Below are 16,196 nucleotides of genomic sequence, written 5' to 3'. Positions count from 1 at the left end.
CAATACAAGATATGTAATAGATACTAGACATTTAAGCAGCACTACATATATACATGTAATTTAATATCTGCTGTATCTGTTGTCTCTTACTGACTATTCTATTCCTTTCAATGTTCTTTTAACCTGGCTTTTGTAAAAATATGTATCCATAGAATTTGTTCAAGATATTGTCTGTGATCCAGACATAAAAAGACAAATAAAGCAAATAACAATATAGCATTTTACACCAAATAGAATTTTGTGTTAAGCCCTTTCATTTCTCGTACTTATTTTAAAGACCGGAGATAATTTGGATTTTTATATCTGGAACAAATATTACAAGGCATTTAAACATGTATTATGGTCAAAGAGTATGTTTCAAATAATTGTTTACATATTAAAGCTTTCTGCTGGCCAAATTTTGACTTTACTGATGCACTGTTACAAAGATTCACACAGAGAAATTCAATACAGATAAAACATTTTAAGCATCATAGTATAACAAACTATTTTCAATTTTTGTCTAAATTTAATATTGCAAAATTGAATTAGATTAGCCCTAAAAGTTTCTATGGGCTTAATTCTTTTATTGCCAAAGAATTAAATACTTCATTCCTTAGTCAGGGATTGGCATCTTTTCAGAAGAATTGTGCCAGGAATTCATCCGCAAATTCTAGGTTATCCCAAAAACAGATCTGAGGCTGATCCAGGAAGCAAAAGTGACAAAATGAAATGGAGAAAGTGAGCAGGAAGAGTAAAAGAGTCCATAAATATATACTAAATAGCTTTTTGCCATTGTTGGCAACTAAGACTCAATCCTGCAAGGGATATCTTTAGGGGTTTTATAAAACATGGAGTCAAAAAATTACAAAAAAAAAGGTCAAATCTTAAAGAATCCCTAGATCCTCAGTTCCTGTGGAAAAACCTGATGAACTCCAAGTCATCTGAAATAGTTACAAGAAAATAAAGGAAAAGAATGACTGGCTTACACAGCAGAACTGGGGATGGGGGGTGGGGGGGGGGATGACCTATACATTCTTTTTTTTTTTTTTTAAAGATTTTATTTATTTATTTGAGAGAGAGAGCACATGAGATGGGGGAGGGTCAGATGGAGAAGCAGACTCCCTCCTGAGCAGGGAGCCTGATGCGGGACTCGATCCAGGGACTCCAGGATCATGACCTGAGCTGAAGGCAGTCGCTTAACCAACTGAGCCACCCAGATGCCCATGACCTACACATTCTAATAAGCTATTTATTTGTGCATTTATCCATTCATTTTTTCCCCCACATTTTCTACATGCTGATTATGCTAGAGGACATTTATGAAAGTCTTTGGTTGTCAACTTAAACTTATTCCTGCATAATAGACCTATAAGCACTTCTTTTACACTCTACTGAAATGTGTACTAATGTGATTTCTGAATTTATGCTACGATTCAGATGTTGTATTGCAAATAACTTTTTAGCTGTGACTCCTCATCAAGAACTCTGCTAGGAAGGTAATTCAGGAGAGGAAAGGAAGTCTTGTCACAAGCAGTGTTGATACAAATGGATATCCATTTGCAAAAATAAAAGAAAAAAACCTTCAAATTACATCGCACACCAAACACAAAAATCAACTAAAAACAAATTATAGGCTTAAATGTAAAATTGCAAATGATAAAAATTTGAGAAGAAAACTTAAATGAAAAACCTTTGTGCCTTTGGGTTAGGCAAACTTTTTTCATCATGATGCAAAAAGAAAAATCTATAAAAATTAAATTTAGATATTGGATCTCATCATAATTAAAAACATCTGCTCTTCAGAAGATAATTTTAGGAGAACAAAAAGACAAGCCAGAGACTGAAAGAGAATATTTGCAAAGCATATATCTGATATAGGACATGTATCCACAGCATATAAAGAATTCTCAAAACTCAACAATAAGAACAAACAACCCAATTTAAAAAATGGGAAAAGGATTTAACAGTCACATTATTAAAGAAAATGGAAGGAGTGAAAAGATGTTCAACATGATTAATCAACAGGAAAATGCAAATTTAAGCAACATAACTCACCACTACATACCAATTGAGTGGCTAGAATTAAAAAGACTGACTATACAAATCTTGGAGAAGAGAGGAACTAGAACTTTCATACACTGCTGATGGGAAGGTAAAATGGTACAACTACTTTGGAAAACAGTATGTTGACTTCTTAAAAAGTTAAAAATATAACTACCATATTATCCAACATTGCTATCTCTAGATATTTTCCCAAGAGAACAGCAAGCATGCATCCATAGAAAGATTTGTACATGAATGTTCATAGCAGTTTTATTTGTAAGAAACCACTCAAATATCCATTGACAGGCTAAGAGATGAACTCTGGCATTTCCATACAGTGAAATGCTACTCAGTAGCAAAAAGGAATAAACAATTAATACACACAACAACATGGATGAATCTCAAAAAAAAAAAAAAAAAAAAAAAAAAAAAAAAATGCTGACTGAAAGACTCCAGACAAGAAAAGAATGTCCATTGTATAGCTCCATCTACATAAAACTCTAGAAAAGACAAACTAATCTAAAGTCATAAAGATTTTGTCAGTGGCTTCCTGGTGAGAAGGAGTAAGAAGGGATAGGAAGAAAGGGTTTGAAAGGGACACCAGGAGACTTTTGAGGGTGATGGATCTATTTCTTATATTGACTGTAGTGATTATTTCACAAATGTAAGCTTTTGCTGAAACTTCAAATTGTACCTTTTAAATATGGGCAATGTATTGTACTATGTCAATCACACCTCAATAAAGGTGTTAAAAAAAAAAAAAAAAAAAACACCCTGCTATGGTTTAGGTTATGTTAAACTTACATGAAAATTAGTGACCTTAATGGTCATAAGAATATTGACTAGCCCAAGCTGAGAAATCTGGGTGTGAATGTGTCTGTCTGCAGGGCAGAGAAAATGCATGTCCTGAAAAGGGGAGGTAGAATGGCACAGTCTAAAGAAACACCAAAGGTAGAAGATAGTGGTGGCCAAGAGCTGATAAGATAGGTAAGAGGCCTCAAGAAAAAAAATAACATCTAGTGGAGACACATGGGAATTGACCTCTGTTCTGGCATTTATATATATATATATTTTTTTTTTTTGTAGTTTTTTTTATATTATGTTGGTCACCATACAGTACTTCATTAGTTCATGATGTAGCGTTCCATGATTCATTGCTTGTGTATAACACCCAATGCTCCATGCGATACGTGCCCCCCTTAATACCCATCACTGGGCTAACCCATCGTCCCAACCCCCTCCCCTCTAAAACCCCCAGTCTGATTCCTGGAGTCCATAGTCTCTCATGGTTCATCTGCCATTTATATTATCCTATGTGCAGTCTTTGACTGAAGCACATGGCTATCACAATGGTAAATATTGCCATTTCAAGTAACAATCGTGGTTCCACGCCCCCCCATCATACAAAGGAATATAATGGCACTATGAAAATGCCTAGATTTTCACTAAATGGATTCTTTGTTTTAAAATTTGATATGGTATTTGGTCAATAAACATGTACATGTTCAGGGAACTTTATCCTTGAGATGATTCTGAATACCACATTTGATAGCTCAGCTGTCAGATGGGGTGCTCCGTGTCCTACTTCCCAAACCAGTAAGGTAAACCTATTTGAATGATTTCCTGAAACACAGCGGTCAGTGGTTGTCTCTGGAGAGAGTGTTCATTTAACCTAGGACTGTAAAACTTTAAAACCAACCCATGCTTCCTCCTGACAGATAGCTTCAACACCCGTTTCTCTTTCAGCTACAGCTCTTTCTTCAATTTAATCCTCTTTCAGACTCTTTTAGACAGAGTGCTATACCATATTTTGCTGTTAAATCATGAAAAATGATAGAATCTCTATCCCTTTTTAAGAGTCATTGTCAAATTATACCCTCCAATAAGTAATATACCACTTGAGTCAGTAATTTCAACTATTTGTATGCATTTCAGGTTTGCCAATTACCCTTCCAAGCTGTAAATTGCCTATTTTGAGAGCATAATTTGATTTTTAATGTTTGTCTTAACAGCCTGATTTGTTTTGTCTTTTGATTTGTTTCACATTTTAGTAATTAATTTTAAGCTGACACTGTCTCTCCTAAAAGGAAGGTGGGGATTGAATGCCTTTTAGAGCTACAGCAGTTTGATGCTAATACAAATTTCTGCCTAGTGCCATAGACCTTAAGCAAAAAAATGTCAGGCTCTCTCTTCTTTTCTTTGGAAAAGAGTCATTGTTTCTTTTCCAGGAGATACGCTAGCTTGAGTTTCAAATACACACTGCATAACCCCCAAGTTTAAACACACATGAATAAACAAAATTGGCCATAAGAAGTATATTCAAAACAGAAGTGATAATTTTCAAATCATCAGTCTGAAAATATAGATGAAAATGTGCCTTGGGGTTATGTAAATGTATTTGGCCTCAGATGTCCTCTGATACTTATTCTCCATCTTTAGCCTACTGGCAAAAACTTCATGGAGGAAACAAATCTCTCATTCCCAGACACATCTTGTAAAACTTCTCTTTATAATTACTTGGGAAACACAAGCACTTCTGACTTAGATCTGTGGCCTTTCATACCCTCAGGGACATTTTGAGCTGTTTCTGCAGATCCAGTGAGTCTTCTCCTTGGCTACATGTTTGAGGAAGAAGAGAGCAATGAAGAGAAGCAAACAAAATTAAGAAAGGTAAAAGCACAGGAAAGAAAAAAAATCACAGTTGAGAGGAAAAGGTAAAATAAGAGGCATTCTAAGAATAGAAGTTGGAAAGAAAATTGGATAGTAAAACTTTCCATTAATTCTGAAACCTGTGAGGGAAATCTCCCCAAATCATTTAATAATTCCCTAATGAAACCAAATTGCCAAATTCCGAAAAAGTTGGATTTCTGTCCTATTTTTTGCCAGAACATAGGGTATTCTGTGTCTTATAACTGACAAGCAAAAGAGGATTTGAATTGGAGTTTTTCAAAACATGTAATGTTGATGTGGTATGTAGCACATGGGTGAAAGTCATATAGAATTTCATCCTGTTTGTAATATGGAAAATATGCATAAGTCACAAAAAGAGAGTGGTATCTGAATGTATTGGATGGACGAGCACATTTTATTTTCAAGTATTATTTTGAAGTATTGGATAATATCGATAGAACAGAAGAACAATTGCATGGTTAACCATTAGTCTAGAACACAACTGTTCTCCTGGATTTGTTCGTTGGATATTTAACACTTTACTTCAGTTTACCAAAATGGGAACGTCCCAAAGAAAAAGTTCTTGTGTTTTGGAAGTTGAGAGTAAATCTGAGATCTATTGAAAGTTAGCTTTATTTTTTTTTTAAGATTTTATTTATTTATTTGACAGAGGAGATACAGCGAGAGAGGGAACACAAGCAGGGGGAGTAGGAGAGGGAGAAGCAGGCTTCCCCGCGGTGCAGGGAGCCCGATGTGGGGCTCGATCCCAGGACCCTGGGATCACGACCTGAGCCGAAGGCAGACGCTTAACGACTGAGCCACCCAGGCGCCCCGAAAGCTAGCTTTATTTTTAACCAAACTTTTTATTTTGAGATAACTGTAGATTTAAATGCAGTTGGCACAAATAATTTAGAGAAATCTCATTTACCTTTCCCCAGATTTTCCCAATGATAATATCTTGTAAAACTATAATAAAATATCACAACCAAGATACTGACATTGATGCAGTCAAGATATAGAACCTTTCATCACCGTAAGGATTCTTCATGGCACTCTCTTATTCACATACCCCCTTCTCTCCCACCCCACCTCCTCTTCAGTCTCTGGTGACCACTAATCTGCTCCACATTTCTCTAATTTTATCATTTCAGGAATATTATATAGTTGGAATCATAAGGTAAGTAAGCATTTGGGATTGGCTTTTTGTTTTTCCTTATCATAATTCTCTGGACATTTATCCAGGTTGTTGTCAACGGTGGCTCTTTTCATTGCTGAGTAGTACATCATGGTACAGACATACTACAGTTTGTGTAACCATTCATGCATTAAAGGACATCTGGGTTGTTTCCAGTTTTTTGCTACCATGAATAAAGCTGTTATGAACATTTGGGTACAGATTTTTACATGAATCTAAGTTTACTTCTCTGGAATAAATACCCAAGAATGCAACTGCAGGCTTTATGGCAATTGTATGTTTAGTTTTTTAAGAAACTGCCAAACTGGGGCACCTGGGTGGCTCAGTCAGTTAAGCGTCTGCCTTCGGCTCAGGTCATGATCCTGGGGTCCTGGGATGGAGACTCACGTCGGGCTCTCTGCTCAGTGGGGAGCCTGCTTCTCCCTCTCCCTCTGCCTGCCTCTCTGCCTACTTGTGCTCTCTCTCTCGCTCTCCATCTGTCAAATAAATAAATAAAATATTTTTTAAAAATAAAATTAAATATTGAAAAAAAGAAACTGCCAAACTATATTCCAGAGTGGCTGTACCATTTCACATTTACACAACTGAATATGAGTAATCTAGTTTCTCTGCAATCTTATTAGGATTTGGTGTTGCCACAGTTTTTTATTTTAGCTATTCTCATAGGTTTTTAGGGATGTCTCCTTATGGTTTTAATTTGCATTTCCATAATGGCTAATGATGTTGAATATATTTTCATGTACTTGTCAATTGTACATTCTCGTTAGGGAAATACCTGTTCATATCTTTGGTCTGGTTTCTACAGAGATTGTTGATTTCCTTTCTTGTGAGTTTTGAGAGGCTTTTTATGTTCTAAATACAAGTCCTTTTGAGACATGTGGTTTGCAAATATTTTCCCTAGGCTACTCCTATATTTTCATTTTCTTAACAAGGTTTCACAGAGCAAAAGTTCATAATTTTGAAAGTTCAATGTATCATTTTTTTTTTTTTTAGAATCATAATTCTGGTATCAAGTCAAGTCTAAGAACTCTTTGCCTAGCCCCAGATTCAAAAGATTTTCTCCTGTTTTTTTCTAAAAGTTTTATAGTCTTACATTTAAATCCATGATGTATTTTGAGTTAAATGGCAGTTTAGGCATGAGGTTTAGGTTAAAGTTCTTTTTTTTTTTTTTCCTTTTTGCCTAGGGATTTTCAATTGCTCCACTACTGTATTCTTGTGAATGGACCTTTAAAGGCAGTCTGGTGAGAGCTCAGAAAGAAGAGAGGAGAGCTATAGAGAAAGCCCCAATCTTCTTGGAGAATACCTAAGAATCATAAAGAGAATATGGGTAGAAATATGGAAGATAAAGGCCATTCTGATGAGGTCTCACACAGAAATGAAGAACATGTTATTGGAAGCTAGAAGAAGAAAAAAAAAAAAACTGGCAATGAACTTGACCAAGTTGTGTTTGTGTTCTAGCGCTTTATGGAAGGCACAACTTGGGAGCAATGAGATTAAATATTGAGCTGAAGCTATTTCTAACCAAAGTGTTGACGGTGTGGCTTAGTCTCTTCAAGACTGCTTATGGTTAATGTGAGAAGAGAGAAATGTTTTAAAGACAGAATTGTTAAGCAAAAGGAAGCTTAAAAATTTGGCAAATTCTCAGCCTATCCATATTGCAAAAGTGAGGACGCTAAGGGTGTGGCCAAGTGACAGTTTGATGAGATTAGTATAAAACAGGATCTCACCAGAAGTCAGGAGCGATTCTCCAAGACAATGGAAGAAATTCAGGGACAATCAAAGCTGCCACTCTCATCACAGGCTCAGAATACAAGAACCCAGGGGACAGAGGACTTTCAAAGGAGAGGCCACTGGGAACCTCAGCATGTCTGCCAGTTCCATCTCTTGTTGTGGGCCCTAGTCCTTCACTCCAGTGCTCCTTAGTTGCCCCAGGTGCAGCTCCAGTAGGCCCCACAGGATAGTGCGGGTCATGGTGGCCACTGCCCCAGAAAGCCCAGACAGCAAACTTTGGCAGCATCCATTCACCATCACATAGAATGCATGGACTTGGAGGACATGATGGTCCCCACCTGGGTGTTAAAGGGTGGAGCCATATCATGGAACCTCAGCCCAGGAGAACCAAAGGGGCAGAGCCCCATCAGAGAGTCATTGTAAGGGGTTGGGGCACAGGCACAAAGCCACTGTGGGGCTATTTCATCAAGCTGTTTGTGTCATGTGGCCAACCCAGTGGGACAGGAAGGCATAGCATCAAGCCAAAGACAATTATTCTCAAAGCTTAAGGCTTAATGTTGCTTGCCCTGTTTGATTTTGAACTTACTTGGGACCCGTTACCCCTTTCTTCTTTCCTATTTCTCATTTTTGGAATGAGGGTGTCTATCTTATGCCTGTCCCACCATTATATTTTGGAAGTACATAACTTGTTTGGTTTCATGTGTTCACAGCTAGAGAAGAATTTGCCTCAGGGTGAATCATATCTTGAGTCTTACTCCTATCTGGTTTAGATGATAGTTAGATGACACCGGGGAGTTAGAGTACTTTATTACATCTTGACAAAAGTGGAAGTAGGCTCCCCATTTGACCTTTGCTTTATGGGTAGAGTGAGGCCACATTCCTTCCTGTGGTGTTTAGCTGGAGTAGAACAGTTATTGTCTAAAAGATTTCTGCCTTTCTACTTTGTACCTTTCTTGGTCCTTTATTTAAAAAGAGAAGACTTTTGGGGTGCCTAGGTAGCTCAGTTGGTTAAGCATCTGACTCTTGGTTTCAGTTCCAGTCATGATCTCAGGGTCATGAGATTGAGCCCCACATCAGGCTCCCCCCTCTCTCTCTCTCAAATAAATAAATAAAATATTAAAAAAAAAAAAGAGAGAGAGAAGACTTTTGTTGGAGCTACTTTTTATCTTCCCTCATTTATGTTTCTTGGATATATGAGGCAAACAAACAAACTAACAAACAAAAACAAAACACATGAACTTCCTTGGGACCAAAGATTCCTGGCTGGTTTGCCTTCTTCTGTCTACATTTCAAAGTCTTCTTATGTTTGCTTTATAGATATTGTCTAGGATTTTAACTGTATTTAGTGAAAGGTATAGGGAAAAGCATATCTACTCTCTTTCTGGGAATGAAAGTGGAGGTAACTTTTAAAAATCAAATAATGAGTTTTCTCTTACTTATCAATTTTAACTTATTATAGAGCTATGAATTCCTTTACCAGATTTATTAGTTCAGTAGTAAAATCTAAAAATCACATTGGCCTTCCAAAATTAATCAAGACATTTGCAAAAATGTAAAAATTACAAATGAGAATTTCATATTAATCAATTTAAACCAGTATTATTGGTATTATTTCTATTATTCGTATATCTTGAAGTTGGGGTAATTTGTTCATCATGTTAATACTTAATTTTTTTTTAAGATTTTATTTATTTATTAGAGAGAGAGAGAGCACAGGCAGGGGGAAGGGTCAAGGGAGAGGGACAAGCAGACTCCCCACTGAGTGTGGAACCCAATGCAGGGCTAGATCCCAAGACCCCAAGACAATGACCTGAGCTGAAGGTAAATGCTTAACTGACTGAGCCACCTGGGTGCCCCAATACTTAATTTTTGAGTTGAAAATTAGAAACAAAAATATTAATCCAGACCAATTTCCCACAAGAAATGCAAGACAGAAAATTGTCCCTTTACCTAGAACTAATACCTTTCTTCCTTAAATTCATCATATGCATAATTTAATCAAAATAATCTACTCTTGGTATTTGAAGAGCCTGGCAAGGTAGGTACTGCAAAAATAAATTTTCTCAACTAATTTAACATTTAGATAAATTTTGATACTCTGAAAATCCAATGAACCAGTAGTGTCCATTAAATTCCATGGAAAATAAGATTAAGAAAACAAACTATTATCTGTGTCATTTATGACATAGATGAACGTATTATGAGAATCTGCAACTTTGTAAAATATTCTTCTATGAACAAAACAAACTCTAAATGAAATGTATAATTTTCACAGTACTCTTGGCAAGTATTATTCAGTTTCCCTTAATAACAAAAAAATATGTTCAAGGTCATTTTAATAGCACAGTCCATGTACTGCACTATTGATGGCTGTATAAGAATACCTTCAAGAACCTTCTAGTTAACTTCTGAAGGAGACCAAAGTCTAAATAAAAAGGAAGAATGAAAAAATTATGCCATGATATATCAAACTGTATTACTACAGAGAAAAGACGTAGGACCAGATAGTCTAAGACAGCATCTAAATTTAATATGGTTTGTGTAGATAATACAACATGAACACATAAATATTTAAAAATTAATGAAAAATCGTTACCACCACCTTATCACCCCACCAAATCTCTACTTTCTTTATATTAATATAGTTGTTCAGTGTTTTTCACTTCATTTCTTCTATAAGATTTATTTCTTACCTCACTTTAGTGGAAGATGCAATGTACCATAATGAATCCATGGAGAGGTGCCTGGGTGGCTCAGTTGGTTAAGCCCTTGACTCTTGATTTTGGCTCAGGTCACGATCTCAGGGTCATGAGATCTACCCCAGCATGGGGCTCCTCACTCAGTGCAGAGTATGCTTGGGATTCTCTCTCCCTCTGCCCCTCCTCCTGCTCACACTAGCGCTCTCTTTCTCTTTCTCTTTCAAATAAACAAATAAATAAAATCTTTAATAAAAAAAAAAAAGAATCCATGGAGTAAAGTCCAGTGAAGGTAAGGGTTTGCCTCCTGCTTTTGCACAAATTATCTTATCTTCAGCAAGCCATAAAGCATCCTCCTTTCCTTAGATAAAGTGAGACAGATGTAAATAAGAACAACAACAAAAACAACTATTACAAAAACAATGGTCTGCCTGCCTTATAAGCTTTGGTTCTCAAATTCTAATCAGTGAGCCACTGGTAAGCACTCCATGAGTAGTGCTACTGTAGGTTAGATGTTTCTAAAACAGCATTTTGATCCTTAAAAATAAAATGTCTTGGGGTGCCTGGGTGGCTCAGTTGGTTAAGTGTCCAACTCTTGATTTTGGCTTAAGTCATGATCTCTGTGTCATGAGATCGAGCCCGATGTCAGGCTTCATGCTGGGCCTGGAGTCTGCTTAAGAGTCTCTCCCTCTCTCTCTCTGCCCCTTCCCCTGCTCTCTCTCTCTCTCTTTCAAATAAATAATTAAATATTTTTTAAAAATTAAAAAAATAAAACATCTCATCCAAAGCATCTCACTAATACAAATGTATTTTATGTCACTTACGTGGCATGAAATGGATAGCTTACGGAAATCTTTTATGATGAGAAAATGGTTTTTCAACTAAGGAGAAAAAAAGAAAACTTTTAACCTGAGTTCACAAGGCTAACCTTAAAAAATATAATTCTGTGTATGCCTTAGAAGGTCTGGTCTTCCCTGATGTGTGCAATCCCCCTACTGATGTCAATGCAAAATCCTCTGCTCATGTTGCATCATCTCCTCTATGTCCTCATTGAAAATTCACATTCCTACCTATAGCAGTTGGATGTCCAGTCCTCAAATAGCTGGCTCTTCATTTTGCCCTTTCTTATGCATTTCCACCCTCATTTTCATAAGGTGGACACATTCTGTTTCTCAGAATGATGCATGCCCCCTCTTCCCCTTATAAGACAAACAGCTCCTGGAAGAGAATTGCTATAGATTGAATGTCTGTTGTCCCCCACTCCAGCACCACCACCAGATTCATATGTTGAAACCTAATCCCCAATATGATGATATTTGGAGGTGGGGCATCTGGAGGTGATTGAGTCATGAGGGTGGAGCCCTCATAACTAGGATTTGTGCCCTTATAAAAGTAGCCCCAGAGAAATCTGTTCCCTGCTCCTCCATGTGAGATTACAGTATCTAGGAAACAGGTCTTTACCAGACAATGAATCTGTGAGTGCCCTGAGCTTGAAGTTCCCAGCCTCCAGAACTGTGAGAAATAAATGTTTGTTGTTTATAAGCCATGCAGTCTATGGTATTTTGTTATGGTAGCCTGAATGGACTAAGACAAAAATCGACACTGGAGAAATATTCATTAAATTGAACTAAATTAGGGTCCACAGTAGTTATAAAAGGGTATCATGAGTATTTCAAAATGACTAAGTTAAACACAAAACAAACTACAAAACTACCCTCATGCCTAAATCTATTTCTCCTTTACACTTGCCCCTCCTCACCAAAGTATTTTGGAAATGAGATGGTTCGGACATCTACTGTGAAATAAGGGAAACCATGTTTAAAATGGAGTCAGGAAGCCCTGAAGGGGGCGCGCTCACGCACCTACCGCTGCCATTAGTTGCTGCCTGCTTAAGCAGCACAAAGAAGGAAGGTGACAATTATCCTGACAAGGGAGAACATTTTTCACATAGGAATTTCATCTCCTGCTTTTAAGAAAAAGAAGGAAGATCCCTCTCCACCCCATAAACAACACACTAACCGCTGCTCACAGCCAATGAGAAACTGCCATGACTTCATACTCTTACTTCTCTCCAATAAAACTTTTGTTTAAAACAACCCTCCCGGGCGCCTGGGTAGCTCAGTTGGTTAAGCGACTGCCTTCAGCTTAGGTCATGATCCTGGAGTCCCAGGATCGAGTCCCACATCGGGCTCCCTGCTCAGCGGGGGGGTCTGCTTCTCCGTCTGACCCTCTTCCCGCTCGTGCTCTCTGTCTCTCATTCTCTCTCTCAAATAAATAAATAAAATCTTTAAAAAAATAAAAATAAAATAAATAAAACAACCCTCCCGGGAGTAAGGAAAGATGGCGGAGGAGTAGGGGACCCTATTTCAACTGGTCCCCGGAATTGAGCTGGATATCTACCAGACCACTCTGAGCACCCACAAAACCAGCCTGAGATGTAAGATCTGGATCTCTACAAACAGAATATTGCAGGCAGTTAGTTTTGAGGCAAGAAGCGGGGAGCCATGATTCTGCAGGCAGATATCGGAAGATAAACGGCAGCGGGAGGGCGCATGGCTGTGAGGATCCTACACCGCCAGTGAGCGACAGCCTCGCGCGCTGCAGACGGGCACAGACTCGCAGACCCGTAGTGGCAGGGAAAGGACTTTAGGGCAGCCCCTGGGGTGGAAACCCGGAGCGGTGGGGTCGCGCCTGTGAACTGCAGCCCCTAGGGCGGAAAGCCGGAGTGGTGGGTTGCGTGGGCTAACTGGGAGCGGCTGGTGGTTTTAGAAGCACAAAGGGCAAAGACGTGCCCCGACCTGGAGGCAGGACTGGGAGCGCTGCGGAGGGGTGCACAACCCAGGACGCTGCAGTTTATAGCAGCATGGACAGAAACAGAGACGGTGTGGCCTGGAGAGCTCACTGAAGAACAGACTGCGGTCTCTCTGCTCTGAGGCAGAGGGTTGGAAACGGTCTCTTCTGCTCTGACTCGCAGGAGAGACGCAGAAAGCCACCAGGGAAAGCCACCAGAGAACAAAAGCCCCCAAAACTGATTCCTGCTGAGCCCATCCCCCACCACAGGGGGGTAGGGCAACTCCACCCAAAGAGGGTTGCCTGAGTACAGCATGGCAGGCCCCTCCCGCAGAAGATAGGCTGGGAAAACAAGAGGCCAGCAACCCTAAGGTCCCAAGGAAACAGGTGCACCTTGCTTGGGTTCTGGTCAATAATTTGGACTCTATACATTCCCTCAAACACCCATCAACAGAATGACTAGGAGGAGGAGCCCCCAAAATAGAAAAGACTCAGAGATTATGACTTATGCTGCAGATTTACAAATGGATGCAGATATAACCAAGATGTTGGAGATGGAATTCAGGCTAGCAATTGTGAAGATAATGGCTAGAATGGAGAAATCAATTAAGGGCAACATAGAGTCTCTAAGGGCAGAAATGAAAGGTGAATTGACAGAACTTAAAAATGCTATCAATGAGATCCAATCCAATCTAGATAATCTAACAGCTAGGGTAACTGAGGCAGAAGAACAAATAAGTGACCTGGAGGACAACATAATAGATAAAAAGGGAAAAGAGGAGGCCAGGGAAAAACAACTCAGAATCCATGAAAATAGAATCAGAGAAATAAGTGACACCGTGAAGCGTTCCAATGTCAGAATAATTGGAATCCCGAGGGAGTGGAGAGAGAGAGAGGACTAGAAGATGTATTTGAGCAAATCGTAGCTGAGAACTTCCCTAATCTGGGGAATGAAACAAACATTCACATCCTAGAGGCAGAGAGGACCCCTCCCAAGATCAAGGAAAACAGACCAATACCCCAGCATGTAATAGTAAAACTTGCAAATCTTAGAACCCAAGGAAACCATCTTAAGGGCAGTTAGGGGAAAGAGATTCCTTATCTACAGAGGGAGGAACATCAGAATAACATCAGACCTATCCACAGAGACCTGGCAAGCCAGAAAGGCCTGGCAAGACATATTCAGGGAACTAAATGAGAAGAACATGAAGCCAAGAATACTTTATCCGGCAAGGCTTTCATTTAGAATGGATGGAGAGATACAGAGCTTCCATGACCGACAGAAACTGAAAGAATATGTGACCACTAAGCCAGCCCTGCAAGAAATATTAAGGGGGTTCTATAAAAGGAGAAAGACCCCAAGAGTGCTATACAACAGAAATTTACAGGGACAATCTATAAAAACAACGTCTTCACAGGCAACATGATGACAATTAATTCATATCTTTCAATAATCACTCTGAACGTGAATGGCCTAAATGCTCCCATAAAATGGCACAGAGTTGCAGATTGGATAAAAAGACAGGAACCATCCATAGGCTGCCTACAAGAGACTCATTTTGAACCTAAAGATACATCCAGACTGAAAGTGAGGGGATAGAGATCCATCTTCCATGCCAACGGACCTCAAAAGAAAGCTGGGGTAGCAATTCTTATATCAGACAAATTAGATTTTAAACTAAAGTCTGTAATTAGAGACACAGAAGGACACTTTATCATTCTTTAAGGGTCTGTCCAACAAGAAGATCTAACAATTGTAAATATCTATGCCCCCAACATGGGAGCAGCCATCTACATAAGCCAACTGTTAACCAAAATAAAGAGTCATATTGATAACAATACATTAATTGTAGGAGACCTCAATACTCCACTCTCAGCAATGGACAGATCATCTAAGCAGAAAATCAACAAGGAAACAAGAGCTTTGAAATATTAGGCCAGATGGACCTCATATATATTTACAGAACATTCCACCCTAAAACAACAGAATACTCATTCTTCTCGAGCGCACATCGAACCTTCTCCAGAATAGACCACATACTGGGTCACAAATCAGGTTTCAACCGATACTAAAAGATTGAGATTATTCCCTGCATATTCTCAGACCACAATGCTTTAAAACTGGAACTCAATCACAAGAAAAAAATTGGCAGAAATTCAAACACTTGGAAGCTAAAGACCACTCTGCTCAAGAATGTTTGGGTCAACCAGGAAATCAAAGCAGAACTTAAACAATTCATGGAAATCAATGAGAACAAAAACACATCAGTCCAAAACCTATGGGATACTGCAAAGGCAGTCCTAAGGGGGAAATACATAGCCATCCAAGCCTCACTCAAAAAAATAGAAAAATCCTGGGACACCTGGGTGGTTCAGTCGGTTAAGCGTCTGCCTTCGGCTCAGGTCATGATCCCAGAGTCCTGGGATCAAGTCCCGCATTGGGCTCTCTGCTCCGCAGGAAGCCTGCTTCTCCCTCTGCCTCTGTCTCTTATAAATAAATAAATAAAATCTTAAAAAAAAAAAAAGAAAAATCCCGAATTCATCAACTAACTGTACACCTTAAAGAACTAGAGAAAAAGCAACAAACGATGCCTAAGCCACACATCAGAAGAGAAATAATTAAAATTAGAGCAGAGATCAATGAATTAGAAACCAGAAACACAGTAGATCAGATCAATGAAACTAGAAGTTGGTTCTTTGAAAGAATTAATAAGATCGATAAACCACTGGCCAGACTTATCCAAAAGAAAAGAGAAAGGACCCAAATTAATAAAATTATGAATGAAAGGGGAGAGATCACAACTAACACCAAGGAAATAGAAACAATTATTAGAAATTATTATCAACAACTATATGCCAATAAACTGAGCAATCTGGATGAAATGGAGGCCTTCCTGGAAACCTATAAGCTGCCAAGAGTGAAACAGGAAGAAATTGACAACGTGAATAGGCCAATAACCAGTAACGAGATTGAAGCAGTGATCAAAAACCTCCCAAAAAACAAGAGTCCAGTGCCTGATGGATTCCCTGGGGAATTCTACCAAACATTCAAAGAAGAAATAATACCTATTCTACTGAAGCTATTTCAA

This window comes from Mirounga angustirostris, unplaced genomic scaffold (assembly GCF_029215605.1).
Source record: "Mirounga angustirostris isolate CCGP_5_RB_7025 unplaced genomic scaffold, mMirAng1.0.hap1 SCAF_2, whole genome shotgun sequence".
In the NCBI taxonomy this organism is placed as follows: Eukaryota; Metazoa; Chordata; class Mammalia; order Carnivora; family Phocidae; genus Mirounga; species Mirounga angustirostris.
The sequence above is the reverse complement of the archived record's forward strand: the minus strand, read 5'-3'. Positions refer to the sequence as shown.